Source organism: Lissotriton vulgaris, chromosome 1_1, assembly GCF_964263255.1.
Source record: "Lissotriton vulgaris chromosome 1_1, aLisVul1.2, whole genome shotgun sequence".
In the NCBI taxonomy this organism is placed as follows: Eukaryota; Metazoa; Chordata; class Amphibia; order Caudata; family Salamandridae; genus Lissotriton; species Lissotriton vulgaris.
Genome location: NC_141685.1, coordinates 1,987,734,434 through 1,987,750,520, shown reverse-complemented (window position 1 = coordinate 1,987,750,520; position 16,087 = coordinate 1,987,734,434).

Below are 16,087 nucleotides of genomic sequence, written 5' to 3'. Positions count from 1 at the left end.
TAAAAACACAGGAGCAGCAGCGGGAGCAGGAGTATGTGGAAGCGGAGGAGCAGTAGGAATAGAAACAGACAAAGGAGCAGGAACAGTCGGAAGAACGGGTGCAGGTTGAGGAACTGGGTGAGGAACAATAGGTGGAAGAACAGGTACGGCAGGGACCACAGGAGCTGCGGTACCCTGAACGTACGGAGGTGGCGACTTCATAAGATAGGACATTAAAGGATCCTCAACTGCCTCTTCCTTCTTATCCGACTCCGTAGGCAAAGCGGGATAGCATTTATCTATGGTCATACGCTGTAGCCTCTCAAACACTTCCTTATCCTTATCCTCCTTATCACGCTGAAACTGCTCAGCTTTCTTCACTATGGTAGCAACATTATCTCGCTGACTACGTTTATTCTGTCTGATTTCTTTCTGTCGGGCTTCTTTACGCCACAACCGAAAGGCATCAAACATGGCCGGCCTAGATTTACGTTCGAACAACTTTATTTCTAGATTATCTAAGATCGACGCCTCGAAGCTACCGTGAGGTGGCCAACGAAGGTCGCCGTCTTTCTTTGTATATTTAATCCAATAATCATTAAAAGCAATCGGGCCTAGCCCATGTTTGCTATATAAGTCATAAGTAGGAGTTCCAACCGGAGGAATCGGACATGAGTCCTCCAGCAGGGAATCCGCACCACAAGGTCTAAAACAACTGAACAAAGTACTGCGACCAGGCATCTTGCACACTAGCCGAGTTTCACCAACTTCAAGGGTTACGGGATTTACCAAGTCCCAGCAAAGAACAAAACCCTCGGTTTTTGGCGGCTGCAGTCGTCAAACAAATACAACAACAAAGTACGCTAGCAAAGTGTCACCGACAAAAACACTCACACAGCGTTCACAACAAAGACACTCTCTAAAGTGTCAACAACCAAGAACTCTGGGAGCGACCCACAAATACTTAACTCAAAGATCGATGGCGTCTTCAGGAAGGCCCGTCAATCGTCTCGCTATACCAAGGTCTACGCCAGGCGCCAAAACAGGTCTACAGTCAGGGCAGCAGTCCGTTGCAGCCGTCAGGAGGCGGGAATCTTCGCGGGAAAAGTCTTCGGGCCACTTATTTCGACAACAGGATCGATGAAGCGGGGTGCACCTTCCCTCGGAGATTTCACACGAAGTTCCTCACGATCGTCGGGCTTGGACCGGTACCACTGATGCAGCCCCACGTTGGGCGCCAACTGAAGGACTGGGTTCTTTTGGACCCAGCGGTGCCAGGGCACAACACCTGAAACCTTCGTGGGTAACCTGCTCCGGCGTACAAGTCACTGAGACACGGGACACTTCCTTCGACGTCAAAGATTCAAGGTTTATTTGCTGCAGGGAACACAGAAGTCACAGGAAGTACATCGAGTGTAGTTCGGGGAGACTGCTTCAAATTGGTTCTGTGGATCGCTCCTTTTATACAGTTTTTACCCATAGGATAACATTGAACACAAAAGTTTACAACCCGGTTCCCACAATTAGCCCCAGAGGGGTCGCTTTGGTCACTTTGAAACTCATAAGGTCCGGAACATAAGTGCGGAAACATTTGGCGGTTCCCAACTGTAAAAACCCATCTTCCCACCATTAGCAAATTCCCATCAGCAGTAAAGTAGATCGAAATAGGAACGAGGACAGGTGCAGAGGAAGACGGAGACAGTGGGGAGATCGGAAAGGGTGTAAAAGGGGAGGTATCGAGAGACACGAGATACAGGCATCAAAGGGACGTGCCTAATGAGATGCACGGCTGAGACAATAAGTCCGTGCGGCAAGATGAGCCTCGAGCGGCGCCACCTGCCTTACAGCAGCAACCCCCTTGTCATAAAGACACTTTCAAAGAACATATGTCTTCCGCAAATATCTCGGGAGTCCCAGGGTCGCGAAGCGGACAGCGTCCGTTCGCTGGCTACTTGAGGGCAAGAGACAAAATGGATGCCGTATCTAAGATGGAACCCATGGGTATAGATGAAAAACCCACATAACAAACGAACGGTTTAAGTTAGCACAGCGAAACTGCGCACACTTACTAAACTCGTCATTTGCGGTTCGTAGATACCAGACTCGACCATATTCGTGCGAGTCGAAAACACCACTTACAATTGTCACGGAACCTCACAGAGCCGTATTGTGGAGGCACAGCCCATCAGCGATTGTCTAGCGACCTGTGGTGTGGGGGAAACAGCTGACCGCGCAGATCCTGGACATCTGCATTTGACCCCCTGAGTAAGCATGGGCGGAAAATCCGTTCCGCTCGCGGATTTTGCGGATTTTCGGGAAATTCGCAATCCACGAGATTCGCGAATCTCCCGCAAAATCCGCAAATCCGCGAGCAGCGGATTTTGCTCGCACTGTTCGCGTGAGTTCGCGCCCCGCGAATAAGTGCAAAATTGCAGAAATACGCTCTTAGCAAAACTGAAAGTAACTACTTACCAGGTTCAAAAGTTCAGGCTCATCATTAGTAGCCATTTCCTGTAGTGCTTCCTGAGGGGCCCCTCCAGAGTTCAGTTGCCAGTTGAAACTATTATGTGACCCTGCTCTGAACATCAGAATAGTTACACATATGCCACAAAGGTCCTGAATTACAGCTAAGGGAGACAAGCAGGAGCCAGGCTGGAAGTCAAAATCCATTAATCAGCCCCTAATTCATTATTGTCAGTTGGGGCAGGGCAGGTGTTGTAACTAATTTTGCAACAATGAAAGCACTTAGCAAGTGCAAAAGATCACTAATCAGGGCGCACTAAGGAAGCAGGTGCCAGCTAAAAAAATATTCTGTCACACATTAATCAGCCCCAAATTAATTCAGGTCACTTGAGGCAGGGAAGGTGTGCTTTGCTTTGCCGAAAATAATGTACACTGGACAACCAGTGATGAAACAGAGGGTGGCATGGGTGGGCCAGAGGGTGGCATGAGTAGTCAGAGAGTGGCAGTGGTGACAGAGAGTGGCAGTGATGAAGAAGAGTGTCCCAAACAGGCTGGACACGTAGAAACAACAAGTTCGCAAAACTTGCGACCCGACAGGTAAGTTCGCAAATTGCGAAATTGTAAAAACCCTCGCGAACTGGCAGAAACACGGGCGAACACAAAAAAAAAAAATCCGCAAATTCGCGGGAATTCGCGGATTTTGCGGATTGCGAATCCGCAAATCCGCAAAATTCGCGAACGCGAGATCCGCAAAATTCGCCCATGCTTACCCCTGAGTTACCTAACTACCTCAGAGAAGGTCCAGTAGAAGAGGGACTGGCACAGTTGGATGTTGCCGGCTTGGTGGGGGGACGGTGGACCGCTCGCACCAACGCTTGTGTCATTGGGGCTCGCCTTTGCAAACTTTCCGATAGACGGACGCCGGGAGAAGTGACTGGGGCCTGGACTATAGGAAAATTATGGACAAAAGCCGGGGCGCTACCCCCTGACCCCACTGAGGAAATACCAGAGAGCCAAGATCAGGACCCCTCCAGAATGCAGGCAGCGGGGCTGCAACAACAACAGTTGGAACAAATTCTGAAAGCCATCTCAGACACGAGGGAGGCATTACACCATGACATAGCTCAAGTGTCAACGAGCTTGGGGCTTTTGCGAGCAGACCATGGGAAGCTAGTGGACCCAGTCAAACACACGGAACTTATTTTGGAAATACTAGAGCAGGCCCAAAAGGCGACTGATGCGACAGTAGGAGATTTGCTGCGGAGGGTGCAACACCTGGAGAAAAGAGCGGAGGACGCCGAAAGCCGCAATAGGCGCAATAACGTACGGGTGGTGGGACTACCCGAAAAAGTCGAGGGGGACAACATGGTCGCCTACTTGGAGGCTTGGTTGCGTGATGTGGTGGCCCCTGATGGATTGTGGCAGTTCTATACGCTGGAACAAGCTCATCGGGTGCCGGCCGGCCTCCCCGACCTGTGGTGGCACTCCTACTGCACTTCAAAGACCGTGATGTTATTCTGCAGAAAGCATGGACAATCGGCCCCTATCGTGTGGATAATGCCTCTGTCTCCATTTATCCTAACTACTCTTATGAAGTCCAACGCAGCCGCTCTTCTTTCCTGGCGGTCTGAGACGAGGGTATACAATACTCTCTTCTCTTCCCGGCTCGCCCGAGAGTGCTGTGGATGGTAAAGCGCTCTTTTTTGACACACCGGACGATGCATGGAGCTGGCTAGAAACGTAGAGGGCTGACGCTGATGGTAACGGGGAAGGAGAGGACGACGGAGGCTTGCTTGAGGCCCCGCAGCGGACGGCGTGCCAGGAAGCAGGCGGCAACTAGCCAAACACCATCGCTGTCGCAGACAGAGTTGGACTGGCGGGCGGCCCTTCATGCGGTTTCCGCCATTTCGGGAGTGACAGCCACAGTTCCTTTGGTGGAATCGGGATCCCAGCAGGGGTCAGAGGAACTGGTGTCGGAGGGCTCTGATGAGGGCAGTCAGACCTTGCCGCATGTCACCCCGAGAAATGCGGATGGCCTCCAGGACGAATGATTCTTTCATGTTCCAGTTTGTATGCAGTAAGGGGGTGAAATCCTATTTCTGGACTGGGTTAATAGGGAATGCAGAGATGGGCCTTGAAGCAGTAGTGGGAGGTTTGTTTCAATGGTTCCATGCTTTGTGGGGTGGGTGATGTGATTGTTTAAGAGGGGGCCCTTCTGAGGCGGGGGTTTATATTGGAGGCTGAGCGTGGATCATGGGACGGTGGTATTGTTGTCCGGCTTGACTTGGTGTAGAGTCACCCCCTCGACCTCACGCTAGCTGTGAGACTCTGGTAGCTACCAGAGAGTTCCCACTATTGGGACGGGGTTTGGATGGGTAACTGTGGATTAGCACCTGTACTGGGGAGGGGAGGGATGAGGGTTTGTTGGGGATGTTTTGGGCTCAGGGGAACTGTCAGTGTGCCTACTCAGGGAAGGAAGAGGTTGTTTGGTTACAGACTCCGATATGGGGACCCGACTTGAGCTGAAATGCATCACCTGGAATGTGCGGGGGATGAACTCCATGACAAAACGGTACAATGTACATGCATATTTAGTGCGTAGAGGGATTCAGGTGGCCTTACTACAGGAGACCCACATTGATCAGGCAGAGGGGCGTGCGTTACAGCGTAGATGGAGGGGCCAACTGTTTTATACTACCTATTCTGCATATGCGCGGGAGACGTTGGTTTGAGTGAGGTCAGGTGTTGCCTTCCAACCTTTGACCACAGTGATTGATCCGGAGGGGAGGTTTGTAGCAGTACAGGGACAATTAGATGGGAGAGATGTGGTGTTGTGCAGTGTCTACGCCCCAAACGCAGAGCAGCCAGATTTTTTCTCTTGGCTGTCTGGGAAGCTAGCATCCATGCTGGCAGGCACAGTGTTTTTGAGGGGTGATTTAAATTCAATCACTGATGTAGATTTGGACCGATCACATCCTCCGCTGGCCCAATCTGCGGTTCATCGGCTAGCGAAGGTGAGGCGGGAATGGCAGAACACCTGGGGCCTAGTAGATGCATGGCAGACGCACCATCATACGGATAGAGATTATTCGTTTTATTCAGTACCGCCTGATTTGCATGTGCATCTTGACAGTATCTTGTGCTCACTGGAGGCACAGGGGCTGACTTACCATAGCGAATATTTGGCGAGGTCAATCTCGGATCACAATCCCTGTCTGATAGCGGTGCGGTTGTCTAAACAGCGACAAGTGATCCACATGTGGCGCTTGAACCCTTTGACATTAGAGGACCCAGTTTTTAGTGCTGAGGTCTGAGATGGTATAGAACATTATTTCACGGAGAACACGGGAACAGCATCGAGTAGGGCCCAGGAATGGGATGCGTTCAAGGCCCTAGTGAGAAGGGTGTGTATCTCGTCCACATCAGGAGCTCGTAAAACATTGCTGCAGGATATAGAGCAGGGGGAGGATCGTTTGCGCCAGGCAGAAAAGGCAAACCATATAGATACGAAAGGGCAGGAAGCGGTCCTTGCGGCACACGAAGTAGTGGCGCTCAAATTGAACGGTTGCGATGTTTGATCATAAGGAATATTTGGTACGGGCACATGCGGAGAGGGATAGAGTAGGGTCCTTACTAGCTTGACTGGCAATTCCGGCAGCCCGGGGCACCCCGATTTTATCACTGAATACAGCGGGTCGGGGATCAAGTATACTCTCAAAGGGAGATTAATGATCAGTTCCTACTCTATTATAGATCGCTTTATCGGAGCACGATGCCGGACCTACCAGAAGGGGTCAACAATTTTCTGTCAGCAGCGCAACTTCCGCGATTAGACCTTGAACAGGGAGACAAGATAGGCGAGGAAATCTCTCTAGAGAGATTAGAACAGCAATTAAACATATGGCCAGGCGAAAGACGCCGGGGCGGACGGCCTTCTCATAGAGTTTTATGTGACATATGTTGACCTCCTTGTGCCACATTTGCAATCTGTGTACAAGGAGGTGTGGGAACTGGGCAGGTTGACCTCAACTTCTAGAGAGGCGATCATAGTGACGTTGTTGAAGCGAGGGGGTGATGCCTGCTCGCGCTCGGCATATCGGCCACTTTCGATGCTTACAGTAGATTATAAAATTCTAAGTAAGATCCTGGCGACACGGCTCTTGGAACACATGAGGGCTCTGGTGAATCTAGACCAGGCGGGCTTTATCCCCACCAGGAACACGGCGACTTGTATACGTCGGCTGATTAGAGTTATGGAAGGAGGATGTGATGGCACCCAGGGCGCAGTGGTGCTCTCGGTTGACATTAAGAAGGCTTTTAATAGCGTAGAATGTCCTTATCTGTTTCAAGTTTTAAAGGAATTCGGCCTTGGGGAACGGTTCGTACGGTGGACTAAACTGTTATACGACTCAGCTACCTCCAGGGTTCGGACGGGACCTACCATTTCAGCAGCATATCAGGTGGGGAGGGGCACTCGCCAGGGCTGTTCCTTATCCCCATTATTGGATGCCCTGGCTATTGAGCCGCTGGCCACACATGCTAGACTGGGACAATCTTATGAGGGCTTGTCACTGCAAGGAGAGGCCCACTACATTTCCTTGACGACTTACTGTTGTTCTTGAAAGGAAAGAATGAATCTCTGCGAGGTGCGAGCGCTCTACTTCAGAGGTTTGGTAGTCTCTCTGGATTAAAAGTGAATTGGAGTAAGACCTGCCTGTTCCCATTGACCCTGGGTGGTCGAGCACCCCCAGCTGCGGAGGGTTTGAGATGGGAGCCCAATTGCCTACCCTACCTGGGCACTCACATCTATCACACACAGCCTGACCTCCTGGAGGGCAATGTGGGCAGAGCGATAAAGGGTCTCCGGGGCAGTATGGAGTTTTGGAGCACCCTCCACCCTCCACCTGTCGGTTGCCGGAAGGGTGGCACTGTTGAAAATAGTGGAGCTCCCATGTTTGCTTTACTTTTTTCGCAGACTACCTGTATGGCAATCGACGTCATTCTTAGGCTTAGGGCCTTGACCACATGTTTTATCTGGGGTTCGGGTAGACAGCGAGTTGCATTAAACTTCCTGATGCGACCCAGGGCGGAAGGGGGACTGGTGGTTCCGGATTTTGAATGGTACTATCTGGCGGCGCAGCTACAGTGGCTCACACAAGCGGTGGTTCAGGAGTTTAGAGTCCCCGAAGGACAGCACGGCAGAGTAATTCCCAGACATGTATTATCATTCATAGTTCTCCAACAGAAGATCAGTCTTGATCAGCTTACTCTCGAAGAGCGCACTCTTCGCTTGTGCTGGAATCGGACCCAGAAACGAGCGAGATGTTCACACCCATATGCTCCCCAAATACCTCTGGGCATGTGCACAGCCCTTCCGTCGGGGAAACTGGTCTGCACTGGTGGTTTGGGAAGAACTTGGGCTCCATATGGTGGGGGATTTATTTAGATCTGGAGCTCTGTTATCATTTCAGGAATTGCAGAGCGTTTTTGAGCTACCGTGGGGAGACTCTTTATTGCACGACGCTCTGGTAGTGAGGATTCAGCGACAGTGGAAGATGGGGCTACTGGAACCTCCGACTTCACCGGGTTGCCAATATGTCACCATGGCGTCGGGTACGTTTAAAGCTATCACGTGTCTCTATAAACGGCTGTCGGCCGAGCAGCTTCCACCCCTTGATGTTTTGAAAGGCAAATGGGAGGTGGATATCGGTAAATCCATACCGGAGACGACGTGGCCTAAATTGTTGCGACGTGCTAGGAAGTTCACGCGTAACACCAGGTTTCAATTGGTACAGTTTTTTACGTTACATAGGGCCTGCTTGGCGCTGGTCAAAATCCTACAGTATTTTGGGGGCTCCCGATCACCATGCCCGAGGTGTAATTCCGACGGAGCTGATTTCCATCATCTGTTCTGGTCTTGTGTGGGGATGGGATCCTACTGGGAAGAGGTGGTGGCATGTTTGAATCGGGCGACGGGGCGAACCTTAGAGGCAGAGATGAGGACTTGTTTGTAGTTTGGTTCGCACATACCCCCAGTACTAAGATTACTACTAAGTTCTATGACTTAGGGCTAATTATGGCAAAGAGGGAGCTTACCATGCACTGGAAGTCGAAGAGGGGACCTAACTATCAGAGATAGAGAGCAAGCTTTTTAAACTGGGCAGGTAGCGAAGGTACGCTCCGCTTGCAACTGGCTAGGCGTACTGCTAATGATAAGGCATTGGAGGTGGCAAGAGCATGGGGGGCGTTAGTGGCAGAACTCCAGACCCCCGCTGAGGATACCGAGGAAGAGGAGGAAGATGTAGAGTCTGATCAAGGGGAGCGAGTGCAGGTACCAAACTAACAGAGCAGGTAGTGTGTGATGCTATGCCGAACAGCTGAGTGGGGGAGGGCTACCTAGCGCATTCCGGGCTTGGTGGTATTAGCGGATTAGACTGCGGACACAAGGGAATATACATTTTAGCAATGGAACCTTTTTCTTGGTTTTTTATTTCCCTTTCTTTTCCTTTATTTGATTGGATGGTCGACAGACCGGTCTGATAAGTTCATTTTGATCTGGCTGGGTGGGGCACACTTACAGGGGGTGGGTGTAGAGGGGAGGGGGTGTTAGGATTGTTGGTAAAGGGGACAGGTATGGTAACCTTGATTGCTATGATGATATTTGATGAGCAATCTGCGTAATGGCGGTGTATGCAAGGTTTATTCGGAAGGGTATGAGCATGAAGAAAACTAATAAAAATCTTTTTTAAAAAAATTGCAACTGAGTACCCTCTCCATCAAACTCACGTGTGCCTTCTCGGTTTAGAGGCAGATGGACCAAAAGTATGTTAACGATGTTGGCCTGCTTCATCTCTGTCACCACCTTACTCCTCAGACGGCACAAAGGAATACGGACCGTTAGAGGTTAACCATCTAACCACCCACCCAATTTTGAATAGGCGATCAGATGGCTTTTCTTTGCTATTCGTCTCAGCCAGATAAAACCTGACGGCAAGGGACAGTAAATAATAATTAACGACCACCCACCCGACACAATGAGAGAAAACTCCCAGGGTTTAGGGGTCATTACTTTTCATTTTTCAAAAACAAACTCCTGCTGGGGGTTTTTTGGTGAAAAATGAAAAACTGTGTAAAAGGTTGATGGGCAGATGTCCTCTTTGAGGGTGCCATCTGTCAAACCTTTACAACATGGAAAAGAACCACTGTGACAGAGGTTGCTGTCATCGCACTTCCTGTCAATGTTACAAGTTGTCCGCAGGGCTGACAGACAACTCTATATTTTGTGGGCTGAGGTCCCTTGAGATGGCTGGGCAATGTCTCCACCATCAGGATGGATTGTTCTATGTTCTCTAAACTTTAAATCAGCCCCTTTGACAGTTAACAGGTGCCTACAAACTAGACTATATTATTTGGGTAGTGGAATGTATGCATTGGATATTGTTCACGTTTAGGTCGAAGCCTACCAGGGCTAAAGCCATCTGGGGACTTTCAGATGGCTTCCTTGGGGATGCATTTTGCCTGTTGCTTACAATTGGCTTTGTGGTTTATTATTCACATTTTCTGGCTTTCTATTTGCTGGCTCTATTTGTTTTAGGCTCTCCAGCATGAGTTCATCCCTCTCAAGAAGCAAAGTCTTTTCACACTACATCTCCTTGTATTCTTCAACCAGTGCTTCTTTCTGTAAACAAGCCTATAAATCTTGCTCTTATCTTGTTGCATTTGCTATGCATTCAAAGACAGTAGTAAAATGTCAGGCTCTGCCTTATGAGGGAGCTTGGTGTTTACTTTTCTTTCTGTGACTTCAAAGTGAGAGGTTTTACATAGCAATCTTGCTGGATATTGGGGTTGGGAACAGTCTTTTTTCTAGCACACAACAACATTAAATGAACTGTGCAAGTATTTCAGACTATATCAGAGTTAGATAAGCATAAATGGACCACATGTGTGTTAATTTTGAAGTGTGTTGGAAACAAATACTTTAATATGATCAGAACAAATCAATACACTAGGTGATCCCATTTCCACACATTATCATTTGTGTGCTGTATAGTTTTATTAGAAACCTGTGTGCCTATACAAACGTAATGATCATTTCAAATGAAAATGTGATGTCTGTAATGACAGTGTTCTGCTGCTCCATGAAAACTTCACTCTATGGAACTCCACTCTACTCTGCACCACTCCACTTTACACCAGACCACTGCACTCTTTGCCACTCTACTCTACACAACTGCACTCTTTACCACTGCACTTTACAGAACTCCAGTCTAGGCAACTCTACTGTACGCTACTCTGTAACATTGCACTCTGTTCCAATGTACTTTACTCGGTACCATTAAACTCTATCACCCTGCACTCTACAGCAGTCCACTGTATGCCACTCTAATCTACTCTACGCCACTTTAATCTATGCCAGTACACTCTATCCCACTCTACTCTACACCACTGCACTCCATGTCACTGTACTCCACTCTGTCCCACTGAATTGTATGTCGTTGCATGCTACTCTGCACCACTCTACTCTAAGTCGCCTTACTCTACTCTGCACCACTCTGTCACTGATTTTTACTCTGCACCACTCTATGCCAGTGCACTCTACTCTGCACAACAGCATTTTAGGCCAGTGCACTCTAGTCTGCACCACTGGACTCTGCTCCACTGCACTCAATGCCACTGCACTCTGCACCACTGCACTCCACTCTGCACCACTGTACTTTACACAGCTGTAATCTACAACACTCTACTCTGCAACATTGCAATTTATACCACAGTGCTATATGCCAATCTACTCTGCACTACTGCATTCTACGCCAATGGACTCATAGGCACTGCTCTCTATGCTATTGCACTATATGACACTATACTGTACGCCACTGTACTCTGCATGCCACTGTACTCTGCACCACTGTACTCTGCACCACACTACTCTGCACTACTGCATTCTGCACCACTCCACTCTACTATGCAACACTCTAATCTAGGCCACATCATTCTATGATGCTGCATTTTATGCTGCAGTATTCTGTGTCACTGTACTCTGCACCACTATTCTCTGCAACACTCTACGACAATCCATTCTACACCAGTCCACTCTACTCTACACCACTCCATTGTACCCAATCTACATAACTCCAATCTATGCCACGCCAAAACATGACATTTTATGCCACTCCACTCTACGACACTCTACCCCACTGTTCTCTATTCCACTCTACGACATTCCACGCCACTGTACTCTGTGCCACTAACTTTTAGCCATGCTGAACAGCAGCCACATTGCTGTGCAACATGGCTAAAACACAATAGCAAAGCCAATAGCTCTTGCATAGGCAAGACCTATTGGCTTTGCCAGTGGTTGTTAATCATTTGTCTGTGTATCTATGCTCCAGGTGATTTAACAGCATGTAACACTTTTGGGGAAAAAGCAGAATGCAGTTTACTTCAAAAATATATTCAGCATATGCCAGGACAATGCGCTTGTTATTAAAGAAGTCACCAGCCTTCAAATACTCTCTAAGAATTTAGGATTAAGATCATCTCAATGCAGGTACAAGCAACAGCACCGGAAGTACGGGTTCCCTATGGGTTGAAACAAAACATTGTTGCATTAGGCAGGAGGCAAAGAGGCTGGGTTACACGAAATGGTGAGTTTTCAGAACGGATTTGAATTTTGCAGGTGAATCTTCAATCTTACGTTTGACATGCATAATTCCAAAGGTGAACTTCTTGCCAGGTTAAAGAAGCTCCTACTTCACACGCTAATTTCTCCATTGGAGAATGGGTGAATAAAGCCCAAGCCAGAAGAACTCAAGTACACCTTTGCAGAGTTAATCATACAATTGCGCAGCAAGCAAAGGCACTTACTTCGACCTGGATCTCTTTTCACATTGTAGTCAATGCATATTCTTTCTCGGATCTGAGAAGTGATCTTGTAGCTGCGTGTACATTCTGTTCTAACAGAAATGTCTTTTGGGTCGCTTGTGGTGTTTGCAATAATCCGATCTAGAATGTTCTAATACTCTCGTCACCACAGGTTTTAGTGACACTGGATTCAGATAACTATCGTTTCTTAAATAGGAAAAATAATAAAAGGCACTTTTTATGACTTCATCTACACTAGGCTTCAGGGTAAGATGGCTCTCAAAACGTAGCTCTGAATTAAACTAAAGAGACTAGTAATTACTCAGCTACTACTCTAAGGGGAATGAATCAATTACTTTGGTAAAATGACAATTGATACAAACACATGTACATAATTAAATTGTTTGAGATTGCCAGTCCGCTCCTGCGTAATTTCAACCAGCTGTTGGGCATCCATGAGTCATCCTCTTTCAGACAGGCTAGCAACATGGCATATTGATTGGGTGCCTCCTCCAGACCTACGGCAGTGAGTGTATTGTCAGCGTAGAAGTAGAAACTCAGCCTCCGCCAATTAAACAGGATCAAGTAACCTAAATAGATACAGGCTGAAAACCATGGGGATATGAAGGAACATTGTAGAGTCAAGATCCAATTTAGTAGGTGCTGAAGCTTTGACATGATGGCAAATCAACTTAAAGCTCTCTGATCAAAACCTGAACCGGTTGCGCTGAGGGAGGTGCCTTCCACCCTGCTACTGTCATCAGTTTTCGGAGTAGGCCCAGATCAAAGGCTTTAAAATGTAAAAATTGATACTAGCATAGCGCACTACTCACCCTCAAGGGTCTCAAGGCGCTTGTACGAATACCACTGTGGAACCCATCCTGGCTTTCTCTGTGAGGCGTCCACTCCTGGGAACCCCCAAGGTGGAGGCCAGGCATCCTTAGCGTTGTGACGACCGTTGTGGAGATTACGCAAGCTATTGCGCAGAGTTGCAGAGTGGGACTCCATGATTGGAATAGGCACCGAGGCGAGAATTATCAGGTCCGTGGAATTTTGAGCCCAAGAACCGCCATGGCGGGAAATTGAACCCTGGCCCCGGGCTAGACCTCTGCATCAGGGTCTGCCACTCTAATCATTGAGCCACACTTCTCCACTAGGCATGTCAAGCTGAAAAACACAATGAGCCCGTACTCTAATGACATATGTCTGATGCTGCTTGTTCTGTCCAATGGTTTATTTTCATTGCCATGGACTAAACGCAGCATATTTTTATTGTATGCTAGAGGTTGTCATAACACAAATTTGCCTACTTATTTCTGGGCATCTTACCCACAACTAAAGGACTGACAGTGGCCGGTATCTGCTAGGGACCTGCTTGTTCAGAATCAGCTATTTCAGGTCTCATCGCATCTAGATTTTTGAGTAAAACATATTAAGATGTTCACAGACCTAAATTAAAAGTAAATTATTTCCCATAAAGGTGCACCTATTCTGGGTGACAAATGGATGCACGAAGAGCTTATCAATTTTCAATTGGCCCCTTTAAAGCATAATTTTGCTTATCTTTATTGGGATACTTATGTTGCAAAGACCAAGTCCCGGAATGCAAGGGATGTATTTGCGTAAGTCAGAGTATGAGTGCCAATGGGTGTGAATTACAGAAATGTGGTTGGACATTTAGGAATCGCATGCATATTTTTATTGTATGCTAGAGGATGTTTGGTTGGGAGAATGTGTGGCTAGCCTATGCGCTGTTGAAAAAATGTTAGGTAGGATGCGTGAGATCCTCACATCTTTTTGCCAAGTCACAATGAAGCTCTTACATCTGGTTGAAGTACAAATGCTAAAAGAGCTTTATAAAATGGGGTAGAGTGGGATTCTTGTAGCTTTTGTCCAGGATACCTGTTTGACGATCCTTTGCATGAGATGTGTACTGCTCAGCTGTTAGTACCAGAAGCATTGGTGTGGAGCATTGAGATAGCTTGGAAGTTCTCAGACGAAATAACTATGGCAGCAGTTATTGTGTGTAAGTACCTATGATTGCTTGTTGTGACTTATTGGGAAGTAGTTTGCTGTGCTTAAAGGCTCGTTGTTTTTGTGGGTTAGAAATCATTCCAGGGGACTAAACATTAAAATGCCAATGTGTAATGGCCTTATGTAACAATAATGGGTTTTGTTTTATCTTTATGTGTATCTGTAAGGGGTTCCTAAGTGTTATGGGTTGTATTAAGAAGAAGCAACCTCCCATATGGAATGTGTTGGAGCATGGCACTTTTATTTGTAGTAACAATGTTGGAGTTGAGGCTGCATCAAGGCTGGTGCATGTGAAATATTTGCTGGGATACCTTTGGCACAATTCCTTGAAATGCTCAGTGACTAGCACACAGCACTTTAATTGTGATCTGGATGGAATCCAATCAATCGCCAAGAGTGCTATAGTAATTGAATCCCAAAATATAGGATGCAGAAGTCACGTTTTTGTCCCATTGCAATCTGTCATAAAGCATTCTGGTGCTCTTAGGATTATATTCCTCTTTTCACTCAGTCCAGGTGGAAATATGAGGTCAGCTGTGGCTTGTGTTTTGGGTGAAAGCTTGGGTACAGGGATATTCTTCTCAGAATTCCGGATCAAATTCACAGAGGATTTTGCTGTGGTGTTTATCTGAAGTTCCAATGTAAGTGCAGCATCTAGAGGATACACCGGCTATTAATGGGTCTTTTGAGGGGGTTGCTTGTCATTGCTCTGTGGTCAGTGTTTTACAGAAAGGACCCTAGCCATTCAAAGGTTTTTCTATTAATACCAGAATATTGTTATCTGTTACAGGCTTGCTTGCTTCCAGTTACGGCTACTCCAACTCCGGTCAATATCGAAACAGACAGAGTTTTTGGTTTATCACAGGGCTGTATTTATGCATTAAACCCTCAGCAGAACACACATTTCAAAGTTAAACATATTTTCAGCATCATTGAAAGCATCAGATACATAATAATACGTTTTAATATTGCATTTCCAAACTATCCATTTACACACAGGCAAAACCACTTGCATATTCACTCAGTGGAGATGATGCTGTACCTTGCCCAACCGAGTGCCATTCCCAGATTCCACCCCTTCAACCACCAGGTAATGGTAGTTCATATGCTCTGCAGTGAGATTAAAGGGTTTAGCCCCTGCCAAGGGTCCTTTACTCTCTCCTCCCATTAAAATATATACTACAAAAGACTGCAATGATTCAATGAACAAATACTTGTCCTGTTTAGAAACATTATGGAACATCTGGATACCCCTTATCAAGTCTCTTGTCTTTTCCCTGTGTATAGTTTTGTCAGTTCTTGATTAAGGCATCTAACAGACATTCATGGACCTAGTTTATATGCCCGCTCTGCATATTTCTTGGAAGGGTCACATGCAGCTATGCTATGATAGTGATCAGGAACATTTTACATATTCAGGAGAATTCACTGAATAATTAGCTCATACACTCCTTGTCACCTTAATGTCACTAGATCATTGCTACCAAGGTGAAGAGTGGGTAAATTCCAGGTTGAAGCCCTTCAGGACTTCTTACCTTGGACATAGTCTCGTGCAATTGTGTTACATGAAGCCCATAGATGCTGAATTGCTTGAATGCAACTCCTTAGCTTTTCACCTGACAGGACTGTGGTCTGGATGCAGTCCTTCAGACAAATGAATGGCACACCACTCACATGCTTTTGAACACCATTGTTCACTAAAACAGGCAGATGCAAATTCAAATCACAGTGAATTGGGGCGCGCATAGTG